Source organism: Stegostoma tigrinum, chromosome 33 (genome assembly GCF_030684315.1).
Source record: "Stegostoma tigrinum isolate sSteTig4 chromosome 33, sSteTig4.hap1, whole genome shotgun sequence".
Lineage (NCBI taxonomy): Eukaryota > Metazoa > Chordata > Chondrichthyes > Orectolobiformes > Stegostomatidae > Stegostoma > Stegostoma tigrinum.
The window spans coordinates 11550148-11571536 of NC_081386.1; the positions used below are offsets into that span (position 1 = coordinate 11550148).

Below are 21389 nucleotides of genomic sequence, written 5' to 3' on the forward strand. Positions count from 1 at the left end.
GAGCCATATTGGACTTGAAACATAATTCTGTTTCTCTCTACATGGATGTTGACAGACCTGCTTAGGTTCTCCTTTAGTTTCTGTTTTTGCTTGAAATATAACCAGGTTTGTGTATATCCATTCATGAGTTCATTGTATCTGTGCGTTACAAATGCAGGTGGTGATTTCCTCCACTACTATTTAGATATTCTTATGCAGGTGTAAATTAAGATGAGAGACAAGCACCTTTTCACATCTACCTGAGTTAACTGGTTTCAGTGTCTTCGATAAAGTATTCATTTTAGTTTAGATGGTTTCTTTCGTTCTGACTCAGTTGCCTGAAACTTGGCTTACCTCTGTGGTTAGGTGGTTACTGTGTCTGGTTTTGTCGTTTGTAAAAAACATATAAGCCCATAATCATTCCAAGTGTTAAAATCAGAAGATAGAGTTATAAAATCAACAGCCCATTTATTACCATTATCATGACACAGGCTTTGCATCTACAGTCTGGCAGCTGAATAAATATTGCTTCCTGATCTTTGTACAGAATAAAGGAGAAAGTGCACCTTGTGCTCAAGTGAACAACAATAGGGTGCCTCTTGAGATTAGGTCAAGTTTTGTGACTGTAATTCTATGTACACATGTGACTAAACCTTTACTTGAGGTGCCAGGTAGAGTTATCTCCTATTTCCCATCCTCATTTTCTTGCTCATGGACCCCCAGTTATGACAAGTGGTCAAAATTTCTCGAACACACAGGCTGATGACAAATGGTGAAAGGAGTCAAATGATAAAAAGCTAACTTCATACTATTTCTACATTTGTCATTCTATTGATTACTTTTTCACGGCTAATTCAAGTCCAAAATAGAAACAATGGCCAAAATACGAACGATATCAAATCACATGATGGGAGCTCCCCAAACTTCGAATGCTAAAACAGAATATGTTCAGCAGAAATTAATCAATATTTTAGACTGGAAAATGGGTGATGATATGTATATCAATAGATTAAAAAGAGAAAGGAAGCAGAAAAGACTGAGAGGAAAGATTGACGGAATCAGCCTTAGTTGATGCAAAAGACCTTCGAAGCGAAACATTCAAAAGAAGCGTTAATTAAGTTAAAGACATAAGAGGAATAAAGAATGTTTGCTGGAACTCAGCAAAGAATCACCTGCATGTTATCACCATTGTTTTAGGAGACTGAAGGCTGCCATAACACTATAAGGGCCCTCGCTGTAAGACTCTGGTAAGAATATAGGATACATTGAAAATATTGAAAGCCTACTGTAAAAATTCAAAATGAAAATGGAAAGCACTTGTGAAGTGCTTTCCATCTGTCATTTCTATGACATCACACATTTCAATCTGTTTTCATCCACGTGACTGAGCAACAATTCATAAATGGAAAGGTAAGGAAGATACCAATCAAAATCAGGCAAAGAAGAGGCATATGTTGACAATGAAAATAAAGCGTGATTTGAAAACATTCAATCACAAATCAAACTTCAACACAGCAAAGAGGATTCAATCAAATCATGCAAGTATTTTCTGTAAATGTTTTTATTCTTTGATTCTCATTTATCTGGCGAAGTATTGCAAATAAAATTTGTAATAAAGTGGTAAGACATTTCACCATTCAGAACAAAGCTGTAAAACATGTATATATTGGAGCCTTTGGTGTGAGTTCGTCTCCAGCAGGTTGTTTTACCTGATGCAGTAATGCTTATGTTATCGCTTCTCATATAACAAACCAGTTATGGATTTTGTGGCAATGAAGAATCCAACTGACATTTATGACAGCTAATTACTAAGTACAAATATTACGGTCCTCAGGCATATGAGCACCTGAGCGAACATGAAGTTATTAACTTACAACTGAGCAGCATGCTTCCAGTAGAGTGTCATACTCCAGTGATCCAAGTTACGATGGAGTGTGAGATCTTTATACCCTCAGTTTACATGCTATGATGCAGTGATATATCATGAGCACGTCTCTTAAAATATACTAACTATAAGATGTAGCACAACACCTTCCAAGTGTTTAAAGCACATCAGCCTTTTCACAATAAGTCTGTGAAACACAGGATTTGAGCACATTATAAGCTCTTACAAGTCAAATTTCAAATATGATGTTGATCTAGCTTTTGTGTACCTTCTTTGCAGCTGTAACTATGTATTCCTCGCTCCATTCAATCACCCTATGATCTTTGTATGTTATGATCTGCCTGTACTGCACAGAAAACTTTCACATACTCAGATGCATGTGACAATAATAAATCTAATCAAATCAAATGTCCTCCTCTCCTGTCATAAGCAGGATGAAATAACTCAGTGACCTTTCTCTCTCACTGGACAATTGACACTATTTTCACTGCTAATAATATGATGACGCCACCAAACGTATAGTTTCCTCCCTACACAGCCTTCTAGAGTAATTGGTCAGCCGCTTGTCCCATGAAACATTCTTCCTTGAAGATCTCTCCGTGCAACCATAGTAAATGCATTGCCTGGACGCATCACACAACAGCACATGATAGATGTAGGAATTACTTACCAACAGGCAGACAAAAATATTACTGCTACAGGAATGAAGCATGCACCAATAGGTTTTAATGAATACGCAGATGAGTCTCTGAGGTAAGCTGTGATGTAACTATGACCTTCGTCAGAATGAGCTAATATTCTGCCAGGTGGCTGGAACTTGTACAGCACAGAACCCGCTGCTCAGGAGCTTTACCATCATGTACAATCTATCAATAATGTGACATACCAGTTGCCAAGAGGTCTGGCCTGAGCTAACATGAAGATTTGAAGTACACACATGATACAACAGAGCAGCACATAGTTCATCTATGTCCATTATATAAACTGCTTCACAATTCTTTCATTTTTCTATAACAGTCTTATCAAGAACAACAGAAGTACAAAAGTCACAGAAACCGCACACATCGTAACAGTCAAAGTTTTGAGAAATGTTTCAGTCCATTTGATGTGACTACAATGTACTAAATTGAATCTTAATGTCAAGAACAAACTGTTAAAAACCAATCACTGCACTTAAACTCATTTTTCGTTTCCCCTTAAAAGCACCAGCCTCCCATCCGTTGATTTCATCTATACTTCCTGCTGCCTTGAGAAAGCAACCAACACAATCAAAGACCCTGCTCACCCTGCTTATATGCCCTTCCAACCTCCTTCATCACCACTATATCTAATATATTATATAAATAAATAACATGTGCAAGCAGACTCAAGAACAACTTCCTCCCTGTGTCCCTGTGGTTATCAAACTTTTGAATGGACATTTTTAATTTATATATTTATTTCTCTCTGCACCTTCTTGGCATCTGTAACATGATATCTGCACTCTTCTCTGTTACCTTGATGCACTTGTAGAATATGATCTGCCTGGAAAGCATGTAAGACAACACTTTTCACTGTACCTTAGTACACATGACAATAATAAATCAAATCTTTATCATAATGCTATTTTGTTTTGAAGACCACAGACTTCTGAGATGGCTAACTCCGTTATTCCCCATCATGTCATCCATAGTCATTTTTCATTGGTTTTTCCCACATTGGCACTTTTCCTCCATCATTGCCACTTACATGTGTACTGTCAGATATTCCCTTCAAGCTGATATTTTGACAGAAGTACAAAAACACCTTCTCTACCATTCTATACATAACAATTATACTCATTCCTGGTTTTCTTCACTTAAAATCTGGGAAAAGAGAAGCAATTAAAAATAAAGATAAGTCGGTTTGAGTGGCCATGTTGTAGCTTTCTCCAGTGGATTGTATAAAGGTAAAGATAACATTTGCATAATAGGACAAAGCCAAAAATATACATTCTATGTACTCAGAGTTACTTGTGCCATAAATCATCAGAAATTCTTTTTCTCAGATGGCCCATCCTTGTATGGCAAGCCTGAGCCTCAATTTCCAGCATTTGGCTGGAACTTCCACCTATCATCCATGGTTAACTCAAAACCTTAAAAAAAATCAACTGTGAGGAAAAAGCATCTTATTGTGCCAGGATGATTGGTAAGTCAAATGATTGGACAGCATATAAAGAACAGAAGATGATGCCAAGAAGTTTAATCAGGAGGAAGAAATTCAAGAATCAGTGAAAGCTGGCAAGGAATATAAAAACGGAAAACAGGAGCTGCAGCAGACATTTAAAAAGGATAACAGTAAGCGGGTATTGGTCCTCCAGAGAGTGAGATTGGGGAGTTAATTGCAGAGAGCCAGGAAATGGTGGATGAAATTAGCAAATATCATGTTTCTGTCTTCACTGTAGAGGGTATAAAAACATTTCAACAACTGTTGTAAATCAGGATGTGGAAGGGAGAGAGAAACTCAGTGAATTTACAATCATAAGGAAGGAGACACTTAACAACTAGATAGAGCTGTCAAGACTGAGGGTCCTGATAGGCCTCATCCAAAAGTCCAAGAATAGCTGATGAATGAGTTAATATAGATGCATTGGTGTCAATTTTCCAAAGTGCAATAGACTCTAGAAAAATTCAAGGTGATAACGAGACAGAAAAAAGCAAAGTATAGGTCGCTTACCTTGACATTTGTCATGAGAAGGTGTTAAATTGATCATTGGGGATGTTATGGCTGGATACTTAGAAAAATTCCAGGCAAAGAAGAAGAGTCAGCATGGTTTTTTAAATGAGAAATCATGGTTACCAATGTTTTGGTCCACTTTAGAAGAGTAATATAGTCCCTGCATAAAGTGCCACCTGTATACAAACTGGATTTCCAGATAACATTTGACAAGACGCCATAGAGCACCAAAGAGTCATTCAGTTCTACAGCACAGAAAGAGAATCCTTCAGTCCAACTCATTCCTGCCAACCAGATATCCGAAATTAATCTCGTCCCATTTGCCAGCGTTTGGCCCATATCCCTCTAAACCCTTGTTGTTTATATACCTATCCAGATGCTTTTTAAATGTTGTAATTGTACCAGCTTCCACTACTTCCTCTGGCAGCTCATTCCATACACGCACCACGCTCTGAATGGAAAAAACATGCCCCTTTAAATCTTTCCCCTCTCACCTTAAACCTATGCCCTCTAGCTTTGGACTCAACTACCCTGGGGTAAAGAGTTTGGCTATGCACCCCATCTATACCGCTCATGACTTTGTAAACTTTTATAAAGTCACTGTTCAATCTCTGGAGAAGCTCTCGGAAATCTGGCCCCAGTCTATTCAGCATCTCTCTATAACTCAAACACTCCAACCCTAGTAATTCCCTTGTAAATCTTTTCTGAACCCTTTCAAGTTTCACAATCTTTTTTCTAAAGCAGGGAGACCAGAATTGAATACAATATTTCAGAAGTGGCCTAACTAATATTCTGTACGGCTGCAACATGACCTTCCAACTCCTACATTCAATGCTCTGATCAATGAAAGCAGGCATACCAAATGCCTTCTTTACTCTCTTATCTACCTGCAACTCTAGTTTCAAGGAAATATTCACCTGCACTCCAAGGCCCCTTTGTTCAGCAAAACTCTCCAGGAGCTTACCATTAAGTGCATAAGTATTGCCCTGGTTTGCCTTTACAAAATGTAACATCTCACATTTATCTAAATTAAACTCAATCTGCCACTGCTCGGCCCACTTACCCATCCGATCAATGTTCTGTTGTACTCTTCGATAACCCTCTTGGCTCTCCACAACACCTCCAATTTTGGTGTATTCTGCAAGCCTCAAACCATACCTCCTATATTCACTTCAAACTATTTGTAAAAATGATAAAAAGCAGTGGGGCCAGCAACACCACTGATCACAGGCCTCCAGTCTGTAAAACAACCCTCCACCACCACATAACAGGCAATTGCACAAAACATAAGCACATTATAGAAGTGGTTATATATGAGCATGACAGACGATTGGCTGCCTATTAGGAAATAGAAAAAATGGATAAATAGGCCTTTTTTTGATTAGTAGAATGTAGTGAACAAAGTAACAAATGAGTCTTTACTGAGACATTTTATAATTTACATCCTTGACTAGATGGGAAAAATTAAGAGATGTATTATTGTGCTGATTTCAAGTTGGAAGACAGTGTAGCTTTAAAACACTGGTCACAACATAAATGTACATATATATACATATATATATATATATATATATATATATAAAAGTAAGAGGAATAATTAGTAAGTGAACACCAAAACAAATATCAACTGCATCTACAGGGCTATCAACATGTTAAAAGATGTTCTTTGGTCTGCCTGAAACTTGTTGGTCTTCCAGAACTAAGAGTTGTCCTTGACTGAGTGTTGCAGACTGGCACATTCCAAGATCCAGCGCTATGTGCTGAGCGACAGGCTAAAGCTTGGGACAGCTGCCACCAAGGTGCTGTGGGGAAAGACCACTGTCTGAGGCCATCCAGCTAAAGTCAAATTGGGTCAATTCGGTTACTGGACCCTCCTGGTGCTTCAAATGCATGTATACATAGTCTTGTATGTGTGAGGGATGTCTTTGGATTATTTTGGATAGAGACAAAATCCAATTTTTGTTTGTTTCTTTGATATGTTACTATACAGAACCGAACTGCATTTGTGACTATATATACACGAAGATATCTCTTATGAATAAAGTATATTTTTGAAATTAAGGAACAGTAATAATTAGTGAGCGCAGAACTCAGATCATGCATTAGACTGAGATGCCAAAACAGTGAAAATATTAGTGTATATATATCTGCCTCCAAAAGAACCTGGTCTTTGCGATATATGTCATATGCTAATGCATAGGAAAGCACTCAGAGCATAAAATGCTGGCGTTGATGTCCAACCCAAGAAACCACACCAGTAATTACATTTGTAAATAATACAGAGATAGATATGAAGAGGAGATAAGGAGTTTATGAAGAGTACATAAGGAGGTTGTAGATCAATATAGATAGATAGAGTGAGAAGTCAAAAATTTGGTAGATCAAGTATAATATAGGAAAATATAAAACTGTTCAGTTTGACAGGAAGAATAAAGAGTATTTATATATTTATATATATAATAAGTTGTATGCTTTCTGAAGAAGGGGCCGACCCAAAACATCAAATTTCCTGCTCCTCTATGCTGCCTCACCTGCTGTGCTCCTCCAGCTCCATGCTGTGTTATCTTTGTTATTATGTCTTGTTTTTCTGACTTTCTAAACCAATAAAACAATCCCAGAGAGTTCAAAAGGCAATAAACCATCTTTAGAGATCAAAGTATTTGTATAGAATTTCATGACAGAACTTGATTGGGATGGGTGGGGATTCTGAAGAACATGTATCAGGCCAGGAACCCAAAACATTCCTACCTCGATGCAACCTTCCTTAAGATGGGTCAGCCCTCCAAGAGTTAGCCCGTGCCTACAGCGGGACTGTCGTTCCTTTCAAGGTTGTCGTCTCATTGACTGAGCCTGTAGCCTTCAGGACACACCCGCATTTCTTAATTGGATGGTGGACCTGGAAGTGACTCTTAATTGGCTATGTTCAGGAAGATAACTACGAGCAGCCACCTTGCCAGGCAGATCAGGGTGGTACCAGGAAATGCTCAGAGCCTAAGGTAAGAGTTTCTACCCTTTGTGAGCAACCTTTTGTCGAAGAAAACAAAGTGAAAATGAGGCTTTAACATCAATGCAATTTATGTTTATCATTTGTCTATTTATTATTAACCTTCCTAATAAATCCTAAGGTAAGCCGTGAATTTTTCAACAGTTTTAGAACACCTCACCAAGAAGAGTTGCGGTAACAAGATCATGTTTCAAATATTTATTTTTTTGAATGAGTGGTGATTCAACTGTCATTTTTGTTAACTTTGTGAATTAAGGAAAAGTTGATTGTTCGTATTGCATCATTTTCTTATTCAGCTGTGGGAATCTATTTCTGTAAATTCATTGGTTCGATCACTGTATTCATAAAACAGCAACAATGCATAACAGAACAGATAGGTAACACGCAAACTTCACATGAAAAAAATGGGCTGGGAACCACTGTGTGATGAACTACTATAAGAAATTAATAGGGACATATACAAAGATTTACCAATTAATGGAAGGAATAATTAATGTTCTACTTTGTCTTCCTGGTGTTAAATGTTCTTTTCTCCAAAATAGAGAATATTTTTAAAAGAATATAACAAAACATTTCTATTTGAAAATTGCAGAATTTACAATAACATTTAAACAGTCTCCATATAGTTCGATTCACTCATAGGTACCTCAGTATAATTGCTGTATACTTAACATTGACAATACAGTTCATTTTAAAAATGTCATATAGTGCAGTAGAAATAAACTTTTCTTCATGCAGTGTGGTTCACAATGAGGTGCCTCAATACAATTTCATTAGTATGATGTGCACAATGTACATTCTTGGTCAGACATACAGTCTGAGGTGTCCCAGAGTTTCCTGCCTTTGGCATATCCTAGAAGGCCTTAGACAGTGATTTTTCCCTGTTTGACCTCTGTGGTGGTTGCTATTAGGTTTAGTGCATTAAATGTTATTATCATTCTCTAATCAATGATGGTCAACTTTCCTCTTTGGTACGCAAAACCACCTTGTTTTTGCTACATCGTTATGCAGTATCCTTTTCAGGTCATTCAACTGTTACAAATTCCACAGTGACCTGACAAAAATTAAAGCTTCTGTTCACTTTTGAGTGATCTTGATTAATAAATTCCGATGGCCAAAATGTACTGACACTTTTGCCGGACGAATCCAATTTGTTGTTTCTTCTCTGAAAATGTTTGACTTTTATACACTATTCTTTGAGCAATGTGGCATTCTGGTAAGATTAGATGCTATTTTTTGCACGTTAATGTCTGAGTGCTTTAAGCCACATCATTAACAAAGGTTAAGTGGCTCATTAGTGGTCATTAAGGTGGTAAATTAGCATAATTTCTTCCACTATCCCATTGAAGGGCTTGATACTGCTGGTGGTAAATTGTCACGTAGAAATGCAGACAACACTATTGTATAAATCAGCGGTATATATCAGCCATCTGCCCATTTCTCCCAGCCAAGCATGCTTCCTTGCCCTACATGATATGATACATCTCAGTGAGAATGCCTAAAAAACCAATTCACGGTATGCAAATGAAGTAAGCTAATTTTCAACAGTATCCAAGAAATCTACCACAGATTGTATAAATGTTGCAAGCAGGTTCTGGATGCTTTTGACAAATGAGGACCGGGAAACCATACTTGCACAAAGTAATGAACATTTATTAGGTAATTATAAAAGCCACAGAGACATGATTCAGCAGGAGTCCATTTGAAACTTCATCCCTTAGGTCCCACTTCCATGTTATCTGCTGTATTCTGATATCAGTGATGATGCACATGCCTATTCGCCTAATACCTATTAATACCTTTTGTTATACAGATCATATCCATCAATTCTAGAGTTCAGGAGTATAGGAGCAGACTGATAATGTCAGGTAGAAATTGTCACATATATAAGAAAATTAAACTTTCGGTATTAGTACTAATTCAGATCTGCCATGGAACCCATTGTAATTTGTTGATGGCACTAGCTCCAATGAATTGGTGGATCTTGTGCCCCTTAGGTACTGGAGTTTAGCCACATTGCCCATACCTGTGTACATAATGGAATAATGCAGGGAATGTATCAGATGAATTGAATTCTATATAAATCTTTGTCTGTGTTTTCAATAGCTGTTGCAAATGGAGTAGGCATGGATGCCATCCAAAAATTTCATTCCCAGAGGACACCACTTGATACCGCAATCGCTGGAAGACCTCATAATTTTCAAAAAGCAGGGAGGGGCACAAGAACAGAACACTCAGTTACCGCCTATTAATGGCCCCTATGGTCCTTAAGAAGGGTCCTGCCCGGACCAGAATAGGGTCTTCAAATCTTCTAGCAGGCAAAGCCAAACATTCTGACGCTCATTAGTGCACTTTTGCCATGTCAAAAGAAAGTTTCCTCTCACCTGTGTGTGTTTTGTGAGATTTGCATTGTAACCTCATGCTGAGTCAAGTGATGAACCTCAATGTGAAATCCATAGTCACTATGTGCCATCCTTTTGCTCCTGGCATGCTCTTGGCTCTCATTGGCAAGGCAACACTCTCACGATATGGCTGCAGGCTGCATTTGCTGCAGGCACTGGGCAGGCAGCTTTTACATCCTGGGGCTGCTTTGCTCCCTTGAATTGGTTGCAAGGCTCACTCCCTGTCCAATCAGCCAATTTATGTTTAAAAATAGCAACACAAGAGTGACACCCATGGATGCGGACCTGGAATACATCCAGGTGTCAAAATCCTAACCCCTCTTTGAAAATGCAGCTCCTTTTGTGCTTCCTCAACTGTTTTGAAGGCAGACTGAGAAACCTTGTTTTCAGGCCTGACATAAGTTGTGAAACTGCTTTTTCTCCCAAAAGGTAAATAACAAAGCTAGAAAAAAAATACGTTGTGCTTGGACACACTTAATTCGATCAGTATAAGTTGCCTTTGCTTAATAAGGATAAATACACTGTAGTCCCTGACATTAGCAGGTCACCTTTGTTGGCTTATAGAAAATAACCTCCCATTATAATGTTGCAATATAAGATTCTGGTTTTGACCAAAGGGCACTCTTATGGCTTGCCTTTGAAAACCTCATGATCTGTCCATTTATTGTCATTAGTGTTGCAGAACCAACCACTGCCAGCTAATGGTTGGGGTAGATTGCTGCAATGTATGTATAGTTTAAGAACCTGTTCGGTTAACAGTGGTAGAGGATGAGCTACTTGTGAGTCTTCACAAGAAGAGGCACTTGTCTTAACAATAAGATGTAGTCTACAGCACGATAGTGATGAGTAGACATTACATTGGCTTGTTATAAAACTGTAAGATGTAGAAGCAAAAATTTATTTCATTACATCTGCTCTCACATTCAAAGAGATTATGCTGATTTGATAATTTTCAACTCCATTTTCCTACCTTAACTCCATAACCATTGATTCTTTCATTGATTAAAAATCTGTCTATCTCAGAGGACACAACTTGATACCGCAATCGCTGGAAGAGCTCATAATTTTCAAAAGGCAGGGAGGGGCAGAAGGGGCCTCTATAGCCTTGTGAGGAGATGATTCCACAGATTGCCAATCCATGGAGAGAGAAAAAAAAACTTTCTCATTTCTGTTTTAAATAGGTGACCTCTACTCTGAGATGATGCCCACTGCTCCAAGATTTGCCTGCAAGGAGAAACAACCTCTTTGCAACTATGCTGTCAAGACCCCTGGGAATTTTGTATGTTGCCAAATCACTTCCTTTTCTTCTAAACTCCAATGATTGCAGGCCAACCAATTTAATATCTCTTCATCAGAAAATTTCCTCGTCTGGAATCAACCAAGTGAACGTTGTCTGGACTTCATCCAGTGCCAGCATATCTTTCGTTCGAAAAGGGGAACAAAATTGTTCAGTATTTCAGGTGTGATCTGACTAGTGATTTGCATAGCTTTAGCAAAACTTCCCTATTTTTAAGCTCTAATCCCTTGGCCTTAAGGCCAATATTCCATCTATTAACTACTGCCTCCCCTATTACCTGCTGAGCGTGTAGGCTAGCTTTTTGTAATTCATGCATAAGGACTCCCAAATCCCTTAGTGCTGCAGCTTTCTGACCTCTTTCCCCATTTAAAAAGAATTCAGTTGGACATGATTTCTAACATTACCAGGAGTCTGGAATGACATATCTGACTGCATCATAATCATGAGCTAGACTCCTCTTTTCATTACCTGAGACTATATGACATCATCAGATTAGACAGGGCTTGATGTAGTCTGCAGTATTAACACCCTTAGACGTGATACTGTATATAATAGTTATATCTGAAGCGAAAGGCCTCTGCTTGTCAAACCCAGGGGAAGATCCTGAAGTAGGAAGCTGATGCTGATAACATGGCTAGCTAATAACTTGCTTCTTGTTTGCAGTCTTTAATAATCCCTATTCATTAGGATTTTAATCATATTGCTTCACAATGATTTTTAAGAGTATCCATGGATATGTATGCCGCTTTAAAACGCATCCCTCAGAAATAAAAGTCGTAAGAACTGCAGATGCTGTAAATTAGGAACAAAAACAGAAGTTGAAGAAAAGATCAGAGTTAATGTTTCAGGTCTGGTGACCCTTCCTCAGAACTGCTATATAAACTCCCTCAGAAATAACTCTTTTCTCCAAGTTCACCTGATCAAAGGATCTCAAAATTTTCAATCAACTCATTCAGGGATGATATTAAACACCTCTGGTGTAGGTGGGACTTGAACATGGGGCTCCTACAAACAAGAGCCTTCAAACAATTTTGATGTATTTTCAATCAACCTGTTCATAGATGTAATGTTATCTCTCTGGAGTTGGTGGGATTTAACCTGGATCTTCTGGCTCAGAGGTAGAGACACTACTCTTCACCATAAGAGCCCCTTAAAGGGTCATGATATTAAAAAAATAACTACTTTCTAATCTGTTCAAAGATGTGACTACACACCTATGGAGCAGTTGGGACTGGAACCTGGCCTCCTGGTCCAGGGGTAGGGACACTACCATTGTTCCACAAGAGGGTGCACTACCAAAACTGTCAAAAATATATTGATCAAACCTGAGACGGTCATCAGAACCGAAATGGCAGAATGTAAGTTTATGAGCGCATTAATTCTGTCATTTAGCCTGAATACAAACTTTTTAAGCATCACAATTTCAGGAGAATTTTGAATCAAGAAGTTCATTAAAATGTGTACTAAATCAAATTATGTAATGAGCATGATTCTATGCAAAATGATTTGACAATTGAATTTTGCCAACATTCTATTCTGATGCAAATACTAATGAAGTGTATCGGCTAACTCAACTTCAGACAGTTCCAATGTCACTTTATTTAGCTCCAACCCTTCTTAACAATCATTTGATTAAGTCTGCTGTTTCTGTGATCACCAAATAGTTATTAGTTCAAAATTTTGCCATAAAAGGCACTTTACAGCTGAAAACTGATCTGAGTCTAGCGCACTGAAATGATAGACAGATTTACCAAAAAAACACAGCAGTAATGTCACAGTATCAGAAAACAGCAGTAATGCTGTTTTCCGATACTGAAACATTATCGTTGTTCTTAAGCAGTCCTTTAAATCCATCTCTAACATGTATATCAACTTCAAAGAAGGCCCTATGCCTTATGTAATAACATCACTGATGTCTAACTAAGCACCTGACAAGCAATTCTAAGGTGCCAGAGACAATAAGGACTGCAGGTGCTGGAAGTCAGAGTCTACAGGTGTGAAACTGGAAAACATAGTAGGTCAGACAATGTCAGAGGAGCAGGAAAGTCAACATTTTGGGTCCAAACCCTTCATCAGGACTTTCCAGCTCCAGCTTCACACCTAAAGACTATGATTTCTAAAATCCTAGCTGGCTAACTCAATGCCTGATCATTTTGATTTGCTTAACACTGTCATTACCCTTTGAAAATGATTGTTATCATTCTCTGCAGCTTGCAGAAACACTTGCATGTTCAAATACAGGTCTAAATTAAATAATTCAGCACTGAATTCTCACAGAGGCCCGAGCAAACATTTTCTGCATGTCAAAATCTACTTAAGGTTTTTTTCAATAGTCAAAAATGGTGTAATGAATAGTTAAAATTCACAGCACATGCAGCAATCATCTTCCACAGAATCATTCCTTTGTACCTCGATTCATTTCAGAGATTCAGATGTTGCCCTGCCACATGTTGTCAGCTGGAAGTGTGACTCATTAGGGCTGTTATACTCCCACAACACTTCAACTCTGCAGTAAGCATTTGATGATGTTACTAAGAATCACGGGTTCAGGTTAGGTACACTCAAAGCTTGAATGCTCATGCGTTGGAATGTGGCAACAGTTCAGACTCAATCTTTTGCAAGCAGCTGCAGTAAAACTTAGTTTTGCGAGTGTGGCCATGTACGGACATACCAGAAATGGACATACCAGAGTTAATGTGTGTTCATGTAACAAAGCAGATTAAATTAGCAACCATAATAATAGTACTCTACTCACACTCGTCACCCAAGAGGGGTAAGGTTACATTTGAAGCTATTCCCAGAGAAGTTTTGCTTGGTACTAGACTGGACAGTCCTTCATTAAAGTAGGCTTATCAAAAATCTGACAAGTGCAAATTAGATCTTATTATTTTTCTGCCTTGCTTCCTGATCGTAATGGTTGCCATTATTTGAGTTTGTGAGCTGATTTTCACAAGCAAAAAATCACTTAAGATCAGGATTCAAGACTAGCATCTTCACGTTTGTCGAGGAAGCAGGTCAGGAAAGGGGTATATATACATTAACTTTCTCATAACAATTTCACCTTCAAAGCAATGAAGCTTTTTAGCATTACCCTCGAATATCGTGCCCTGTTAACAGACCTTCTTCCCCCTTTCAATCTCTCCCTCTCCATCTCCAGTCTCTCTCTCTCTCAGGTTCCTGACCGTGTGGTCAGTTCCTACAATTTTGCAAGCAATTTGAAGAAAACGTTTTGCCAAATAATCACCCATAACATGTGTTTTTTGTTGTTCCTATTTAAAAGCCTACATTTTATCAAACCAAATTTGTACCATAATGTTCACTGACGAGACACAGAGAAACATTGAAGATATAGCCAGCACCAGGCCATTCAGCCCTCTAGGCCTGCTCCACCTTCAATATGGTCATGGTCTAATCATCTCGCTCAGTGCCCTGATCAAGTGCGCTGATGGTGCATTCCACTACCTTATATTTTCCCATATTTCTCTTAAACATACTCTGAAGAAGGCAGATAGAGAACAGCTATCAGAATCATAGCGTCATAGAGATTTACAGCACCGAGAAAGGTTCTTTGGCCCAAGGCATCCAGGCCAATCAAAAGCAATCACCTAACTATTCTGATCCCATTTTCCTGTACTTGCCCCATTGCCTTCTACCCCTTGGCATCACACGTGTATATCTAACTATTTCTTAAATTTAATGAGGGTTTCTGTCTCGACCACTCTTACTGGCAGTGAGTTCCATGTTCCCAATACTATCTGGATGAAACAGTCTTTCCTCACAACTCCCTTAAACCTGCTGTTTCTTACCTTAAATCTCTTCCCCCTGTCATTGGTGCCTCCACCAAGGAGAAAGGATTCTTCCTACCTAACCTATCTACATCCCTCAAAATTTTATACTTTTCAACCATGGCCCCTCTCAATCTCTTCTATTTTAAGGAAAACAAGCCCAGTCTGCCCAAGATAACACAGTGTGGAGCTGGATAAACACAACAGGCCAGGCAGCATCAGAAGAGCAAGTAAACGGACGTTTCGGGTCGAGACTGAAATGTCCACTTTCATGCTCCTCTGATGTTGTCTGGCCTGCTGTGTTCCTCCAGCTCCACACTGTGTTATCTCAGACGCCAACATCGGCAGTTCTTACTATCCCTCAGCCTGTCCAAACTTTCTTCATAACTGAAACTCTCCAGTGCAGGCCACATCCTGGTAAATCTCCCCTGCACCATCTCCAGTGCTATCACTGGCCGTTGGCCAGTGTAAAGTTTTTGTTTCTAATAATGTGATTCATTACTCTGTTAATTAAAGTGCACAGCCCTGCTGAAATCTATCCTTTGTAAACAAAGTTTCAGTATAAACTGCAATCCCACACATGCCATCATAAATAAACAGGGTCAGCAGATTCTGTTTGTTCAGTACCTCAGTGAACGCATTGTCTCTAATTAGTGACATAGCGATAACATGCACTCAGTAGCTTGAAGAACAGATCTTTCTCAGTTAGTAACTCAGTGAGTGGATTCTCATAGTTAGTGCTTGAGAAGCCAGATCTTTCTCATTTACAAGCTCCTTACTGCCAACAGGATGTTTTCAAGTGCATCAACTGCCAAATATATCTTCTTCAATTTTAGAAGTTATTAAATTCCTTTGCCACAGAGGGTTTCTACCCAACCCAAATCAATAAACATGCACTAATGCATTCTTTTAGACTAGAACTTAAAACTGGCTTGAAGTTCAGTTTGGTACTCAGTATATTTTTCCTTCACGGGGTGATAGCATTGATGTGAAGGTCTGCATTCGTTGTCCTTCCATAATTGTCCTTGAGAAGATGGCAGTGAGCCACCTTCTTTTACAACTGTATCCCTCAGGTTCACTTTCATGCTCAGAGACCCTGATAACAAGAGAACTCCAGGGTTTGGCTCTCGCAACAGTGAAGAAACTGCAACGGGGGAGGTGAAGGCCTAGTGGTATTATCACTGAGTTGTTAATCTAGAGATCCAGATAATGCTCTGGGGACCCAGGTTCAAATCCCACCATGGCAGTTGGTGGAATTTGAATTCAATAAATGTCTAGAATTAAGAGTCTAATGAAGACCATGAATCCATTGTCAGGAAAACCCCATCTGGCCCACTAATGTCCTTTAGGGAAGTAAATTGCCATCCTTACCTGGTCTGGACAACATGTGACTCCAGGCCTACAGCAATGTAGGTGACTCTGGACAATTAGGGGTGGGCAATAAATGTTGTCTAATCAGCAACATCCTCATCCCACTAATGAATAATACAAAAAGAAAATACAGCACAGTAACAGGCCCTTCAATATTGGTGACTTATGGAACAATATTTTGTATGTCGTACACACTGCTTCCATTGATTGTCAGTCGTGGAGGGAGTGAAAGTTGAAGATGGAGTAGCATGTTAATTTGTCCTGTTTGGCCTCTGCCTTTCTGAGTGTTGTTCAAGGTGCACTCTTGCAGGCAAGTAAAGAGTATTTAATCACACTCCTGATTTGAGCCCGAATTGTGGACAGGCTTTGAGGAGTTAGGTGTTGAGTTATGTAATTCAGAAATCCTAGCCATTGACCTGCTTTTGTAGCCAAAGTGTTTATGATCCAGTTTGAATTTTGGTTAATAATCATTTTGGAGGACAAGGGGGAATTCATTGATGGTTATGGCATTGAATGGATGATGGAGATTCTTTCATTCCAGTTTAAGTATAAATTTAAGTCAACGACATATACCTCATGTTCAACAACTGCTAATGTTTATTGCCGGGAATAACTTTCTCATTGATAAATTCAGACTTTGCATTATTAATGAATACAGAGGTTTAGATTCCCTGTGGGTGTGAATTATCTCCCGTAACTGATCAGTAAGAACTAGTACCAATCAGCAAACACATTTAGGACATTGTTTAAAAGCAATCAGTGAATGCATTATAAAGTCAATAAATCACAGTGCTGCTAGACCACCAGCACCATAATGCCTTAGACTAAGTAGCAACAGAGCGAAAATTGACTTAACAGGAAAGATCCCATTGATTTAATTGGGGGTGGTGCTATGATAATTAGCCACTAAATGATTTCACCATGCTCAACGGCTGAGTGGGAAAAGTGCTGCTGGAAATTTTAGGATGATACAATTAATGGCATAAGTGACTTAATTCCTAAATTCCTCTTCCTTTTCTGTCATTCATCACTCCCGCTCAGTCGATGTGTTATTGCAAATCGATGGGAAAACCTGGACCAATATTATCAAAGAGATTTATTTTAAAGCATTGAAATGAACTTCAAACTCTTTTGTATCATATTAAGGTTTGAGTACAATGACAATGTAAATATTTCTGGAATTAACATCAGTGTGAATACAATCCTTTATTCTTGGAAAGGTTGGTTGTTAAAATCAGCCAAGTTACTTGATTCCCCCGAAACCATTCAGAAGCAGTTGATCCAATATTTAAGACGTTTAACTGAGAATGTAAGAAGGACAACTAAACAACATGGGCTGGAAGGTCCAAACTTATTCACGTATTTAAAATTCCAATGACATTATTGAGATGGCAACAACAATTTTTACTAAACACCTGAAGTTGTCATTTGGCCAGATTAACACAATGGCAATGAACAAAATCAGAAGTTGCTGGAAATGCTCAGCAGGTCTGGCTGCATCTGTGAAGAAAAATGTCAGAGTTGACGTTTCAGGTCTGGTGTCTCTTCCTCAGAACTGGCTACCTGCATGCAAAACGTGAACTCTGATTTTTTTCTTCACAGATGCTGCCAGCCCTACTGCGAATATCCAGCAACTTCTGTTTTTGTACCTGATTTACAGCACCCGCAGTTTTTTTGGCTTTTAATCAACACAATGACAAGGTGGATTGAAATCAGATAGGTACAAAGAGACATAGATTTTAGAATTCTTTTGCATCCCTTGTGATGCCTGAAAGAGTAGGAGTCCAGAACATGGGCTGAGACTCGCCACCTCCAGTCCCTGATCATGAGATGACCTGGCAGCCAATTGCACCAGGGCTCCCACCATATTGTTGGAGACTCTAGGCCACATAATTTCCCATCAGCCTCCCTCTCATAATGAGATTCAAATAAGGGTTAGCAATTAAAATCCTCTTGGTCTCATTTTACCTTTGGAAAGCGTGCTATTAACTCACCTGAGAATTTTTCCCACTGGAAACCCATCAGCAGTTAAAATCAAGGATCAATCATCTCCAGATACTGCTTCAAAGAAAGGTGTGTGAATGTGTTTTGTGGTGATCTTTAATTCACTCCTTGTTTTCTTTGTTCTTTATTTTTAACTGACAGAGTTTGTGAACAGATATCCTAGTAGTTAAATCAATCGTTCCTGGCAGATAGAAATATAGCGAGGTACAATATGATAGAGGGCAGGGAAGGAGAGAATTTTAATTTTTTGTGCTACAGAGTTAGTTCGAACAGCACTAGGCATTGTTCTGTGGCCCACAGAGTCATCGCCTGACGTAGTGTACAGCTCATATTTGCAGGAGACAGATTAAATTCTGTTTATGTCAATAACATGCCTCGGACAGATTTGCAGGCAGGAGCAGGACAAGCCTCTAAAAAGGCCAAGGTGAAAAGGGTCAGAATCATTGAGCAGTGCTCTCAGACATGTGGGTGTGAATAATATTAATTGTCTTACATGAAAGCTATTATTTTAGGGTTGGAAATCGATACTACCTTTATTTAATTAAACCAAAGTCATAAATGTTAATGTTAGCTGAACCAGCACAGGCCGGTATGAATTTACTGAGGTATGTAGCTTATTGGCAAAAAATGTTTGTTGCATCTTTTAGAAGAAAAATTAATGTTTAATTTATCTGGTTTGAGACTAGGTTTCATTAGCATTATTACAGCTTCATTTCTAGATTTTAATTTTAGAACCAGTTTAGGAGAATATTTATTTACATTTGAAGTATATGTGTGTCTGCCTAATTGCTTTATTTCTTTTTCTGGTTTCCTTTTTCTTGATGACTTTGGGGTTTGACAAGGGTTGGGTGGGAACAGCTGCTTCAATCTCACTTCTTTAGGCAAGGATGTCCACCAGTCTCTGCTGTCAGCGTGCCTGAGGAAGAATTCTCTCATGTTGGAGTTTCTGCTGCCAGACAGACAGACTGTGACAGAACATCAGTGGGAGGCACCAGGACAGTGAGTGCCTGACCTGATGATCCCTTACGTACAGTGCAACTCAGAATATCATCAACAGAAGGCTTGACAGGCAACATTCATCTGGCCAACTGGGAAATTAGAAGACAAGGAGGAACGGGTCTCTTGCAGTGGGTAGACATCAAGGCAGATACACACTGGGACAGCTCATCCCGCCCGATCGCCTAATCTCTCCAGCTGAGTGTGCGTCTTGTCAGACAATGGTGATTCAAGACTTCAACAAAATGCTGCACACAGGGATCAATTGGCTAAAGTTTATGATTCCAAAGGCTTTTATTCTGAATTGAACAGTTATGCTCCTCATTTGAAAGTTTAGCACAGAGGGAAAGGTAGAATGGGAAGTCTGATTCTGAAAGTGGCAGCATTTCTGTTGTTGAAGGTATCAGAAGACACTGAGATTGCTGGCAGAAGATCCTTTTGCATTGATTTCAACTGAACATAGAATAGTTGTTGTGTGAGGAGCTAATGCAAACCTTGTAGTTACTAACACTCACTGCTACATTCTGTACGCATGGAAAAGAATTATGTCTGCTTCTTCATACTTCTCAGAAAGCTTACTACGAACTGACTTAAATTTAGAACATTGGGGCATCGGTTCACTGGGGCACTGATTTCCTCTTGCTGAAGAAGGGAGCCGCTGTATACTATTCTTTTCCAGTAATATCACATGTCATGTTTGGTTTTTGGACTGCACCTTTTCCATGTTAGCAATATTTATGTTATAATAGTTGGGAGATTCAGAGATGCAAGGATAAATTGCCATATCCTTTTTCATATATTGTCTCTTTAAATTATTATACATTTATGTAGAATTTCTGTCAATGACTAGAAGTAGATGAGAGGGCTTACCAGTGGGAGACCAGTGGAATTCATGTAATGAGGCTGCAAGTGGCCAAATGCGTCAATTTCTTTCATCATTCCAGGAATTCCACCAATCTTCAACCAATGTTATGGAGAAGATTTGGAGAGCATGACAGAAATTCATGGCTGTCCACATACTTTGTGACTTAGCTTCTGAAACTGAATAACTCACTGTACAAATGAATGCTACATGTCATTGTGGCATCAATGTAAGTAATATAGATTTTTAAACACTAACTGTGAATTGTACTTCTCCATCGTATGAGTGGAATATTTAATAATGTTGGATGCCACCTGAAATGTCTTGGGTAGATTTGTAGCCACCAATCCTACTCAATAGTATTCATCTCCATTACTGACACCCAATGGAGAAGCATCTAATCGACAGACATTAGGCTTCATCTTGATTGATGGTAAAAGGTTTACTACATAATGATGGTTGGCACTTCTGTCTTACAGCATCAGGAATTAGTGTTCTATTCCAGTCTCGGCTGACTGTCTGTGTGGAGTTTGCAAGTTCTCCCTGAATCTCCATGTGTTTCCTTCAGGTGGTCCAGTTTCCTCCCACAGTCCAAAGATGTGCAGGTGAGATGAATTGGTCATGCATAGTTGTTCCAAAGTGTACCAGAAACATGTAAGCGGCTAGGTGGGTTAGCCATGGTAGATGCAGGGTAGCTAGGACTGCATGGAATGCTCTTTGGAGCTCAATGCAGACTTGATGGACTGAATGGCTTCTTTCTGCAATGTGGGGATTCTATTTAAAAAATTGTCATTTTGAAATAAACCTCAACTTGCTGCTTCCTGCAAAAGGTTTCGCTTCCAATCCTGTGTGCCACTAAGTACAATATTGGCAATAGTTATTTATATTCTGTTCTGTAAAACAGTTCATACCTGAAAGTGTTGACTGACATCACAGCATACGCACAGCCCAAGGACAGTTTCTGGGAGGAGCTAATTATTTCACCAGATTACTGTAACAATTCTGTGATTTTTACTAACACTCTACAGGAATGTTTCAATGATGATAGTATGAACTTACACTTATATGGAGCAAATGTCTCATAAGAGAAAATCTTGTGTTTCAGATATA

General features: G+C 38.9%; 1 long non-coding RNA gene across 1 annotated transcript in view; it reads left to right on the forward strand.

Moving 5' to 3' along the window:
- LOC125467122 (uncharacterized) overlaps positions 1-21389 on the forward strand; it is a 125482-nt gene that overhangs the window by 77078 nt on the left and 27015 nt on the right. Inside the window, exon 2 of the long non-coding RNA XR_007250579.2 lies at positions 20759-20884. This is a non-coding gene — a long non-coding RNA (uncharacterized LOC125467122). The remainder of the gene's footprint in view (positions 1-20758; positions 20885-21389) is intronic.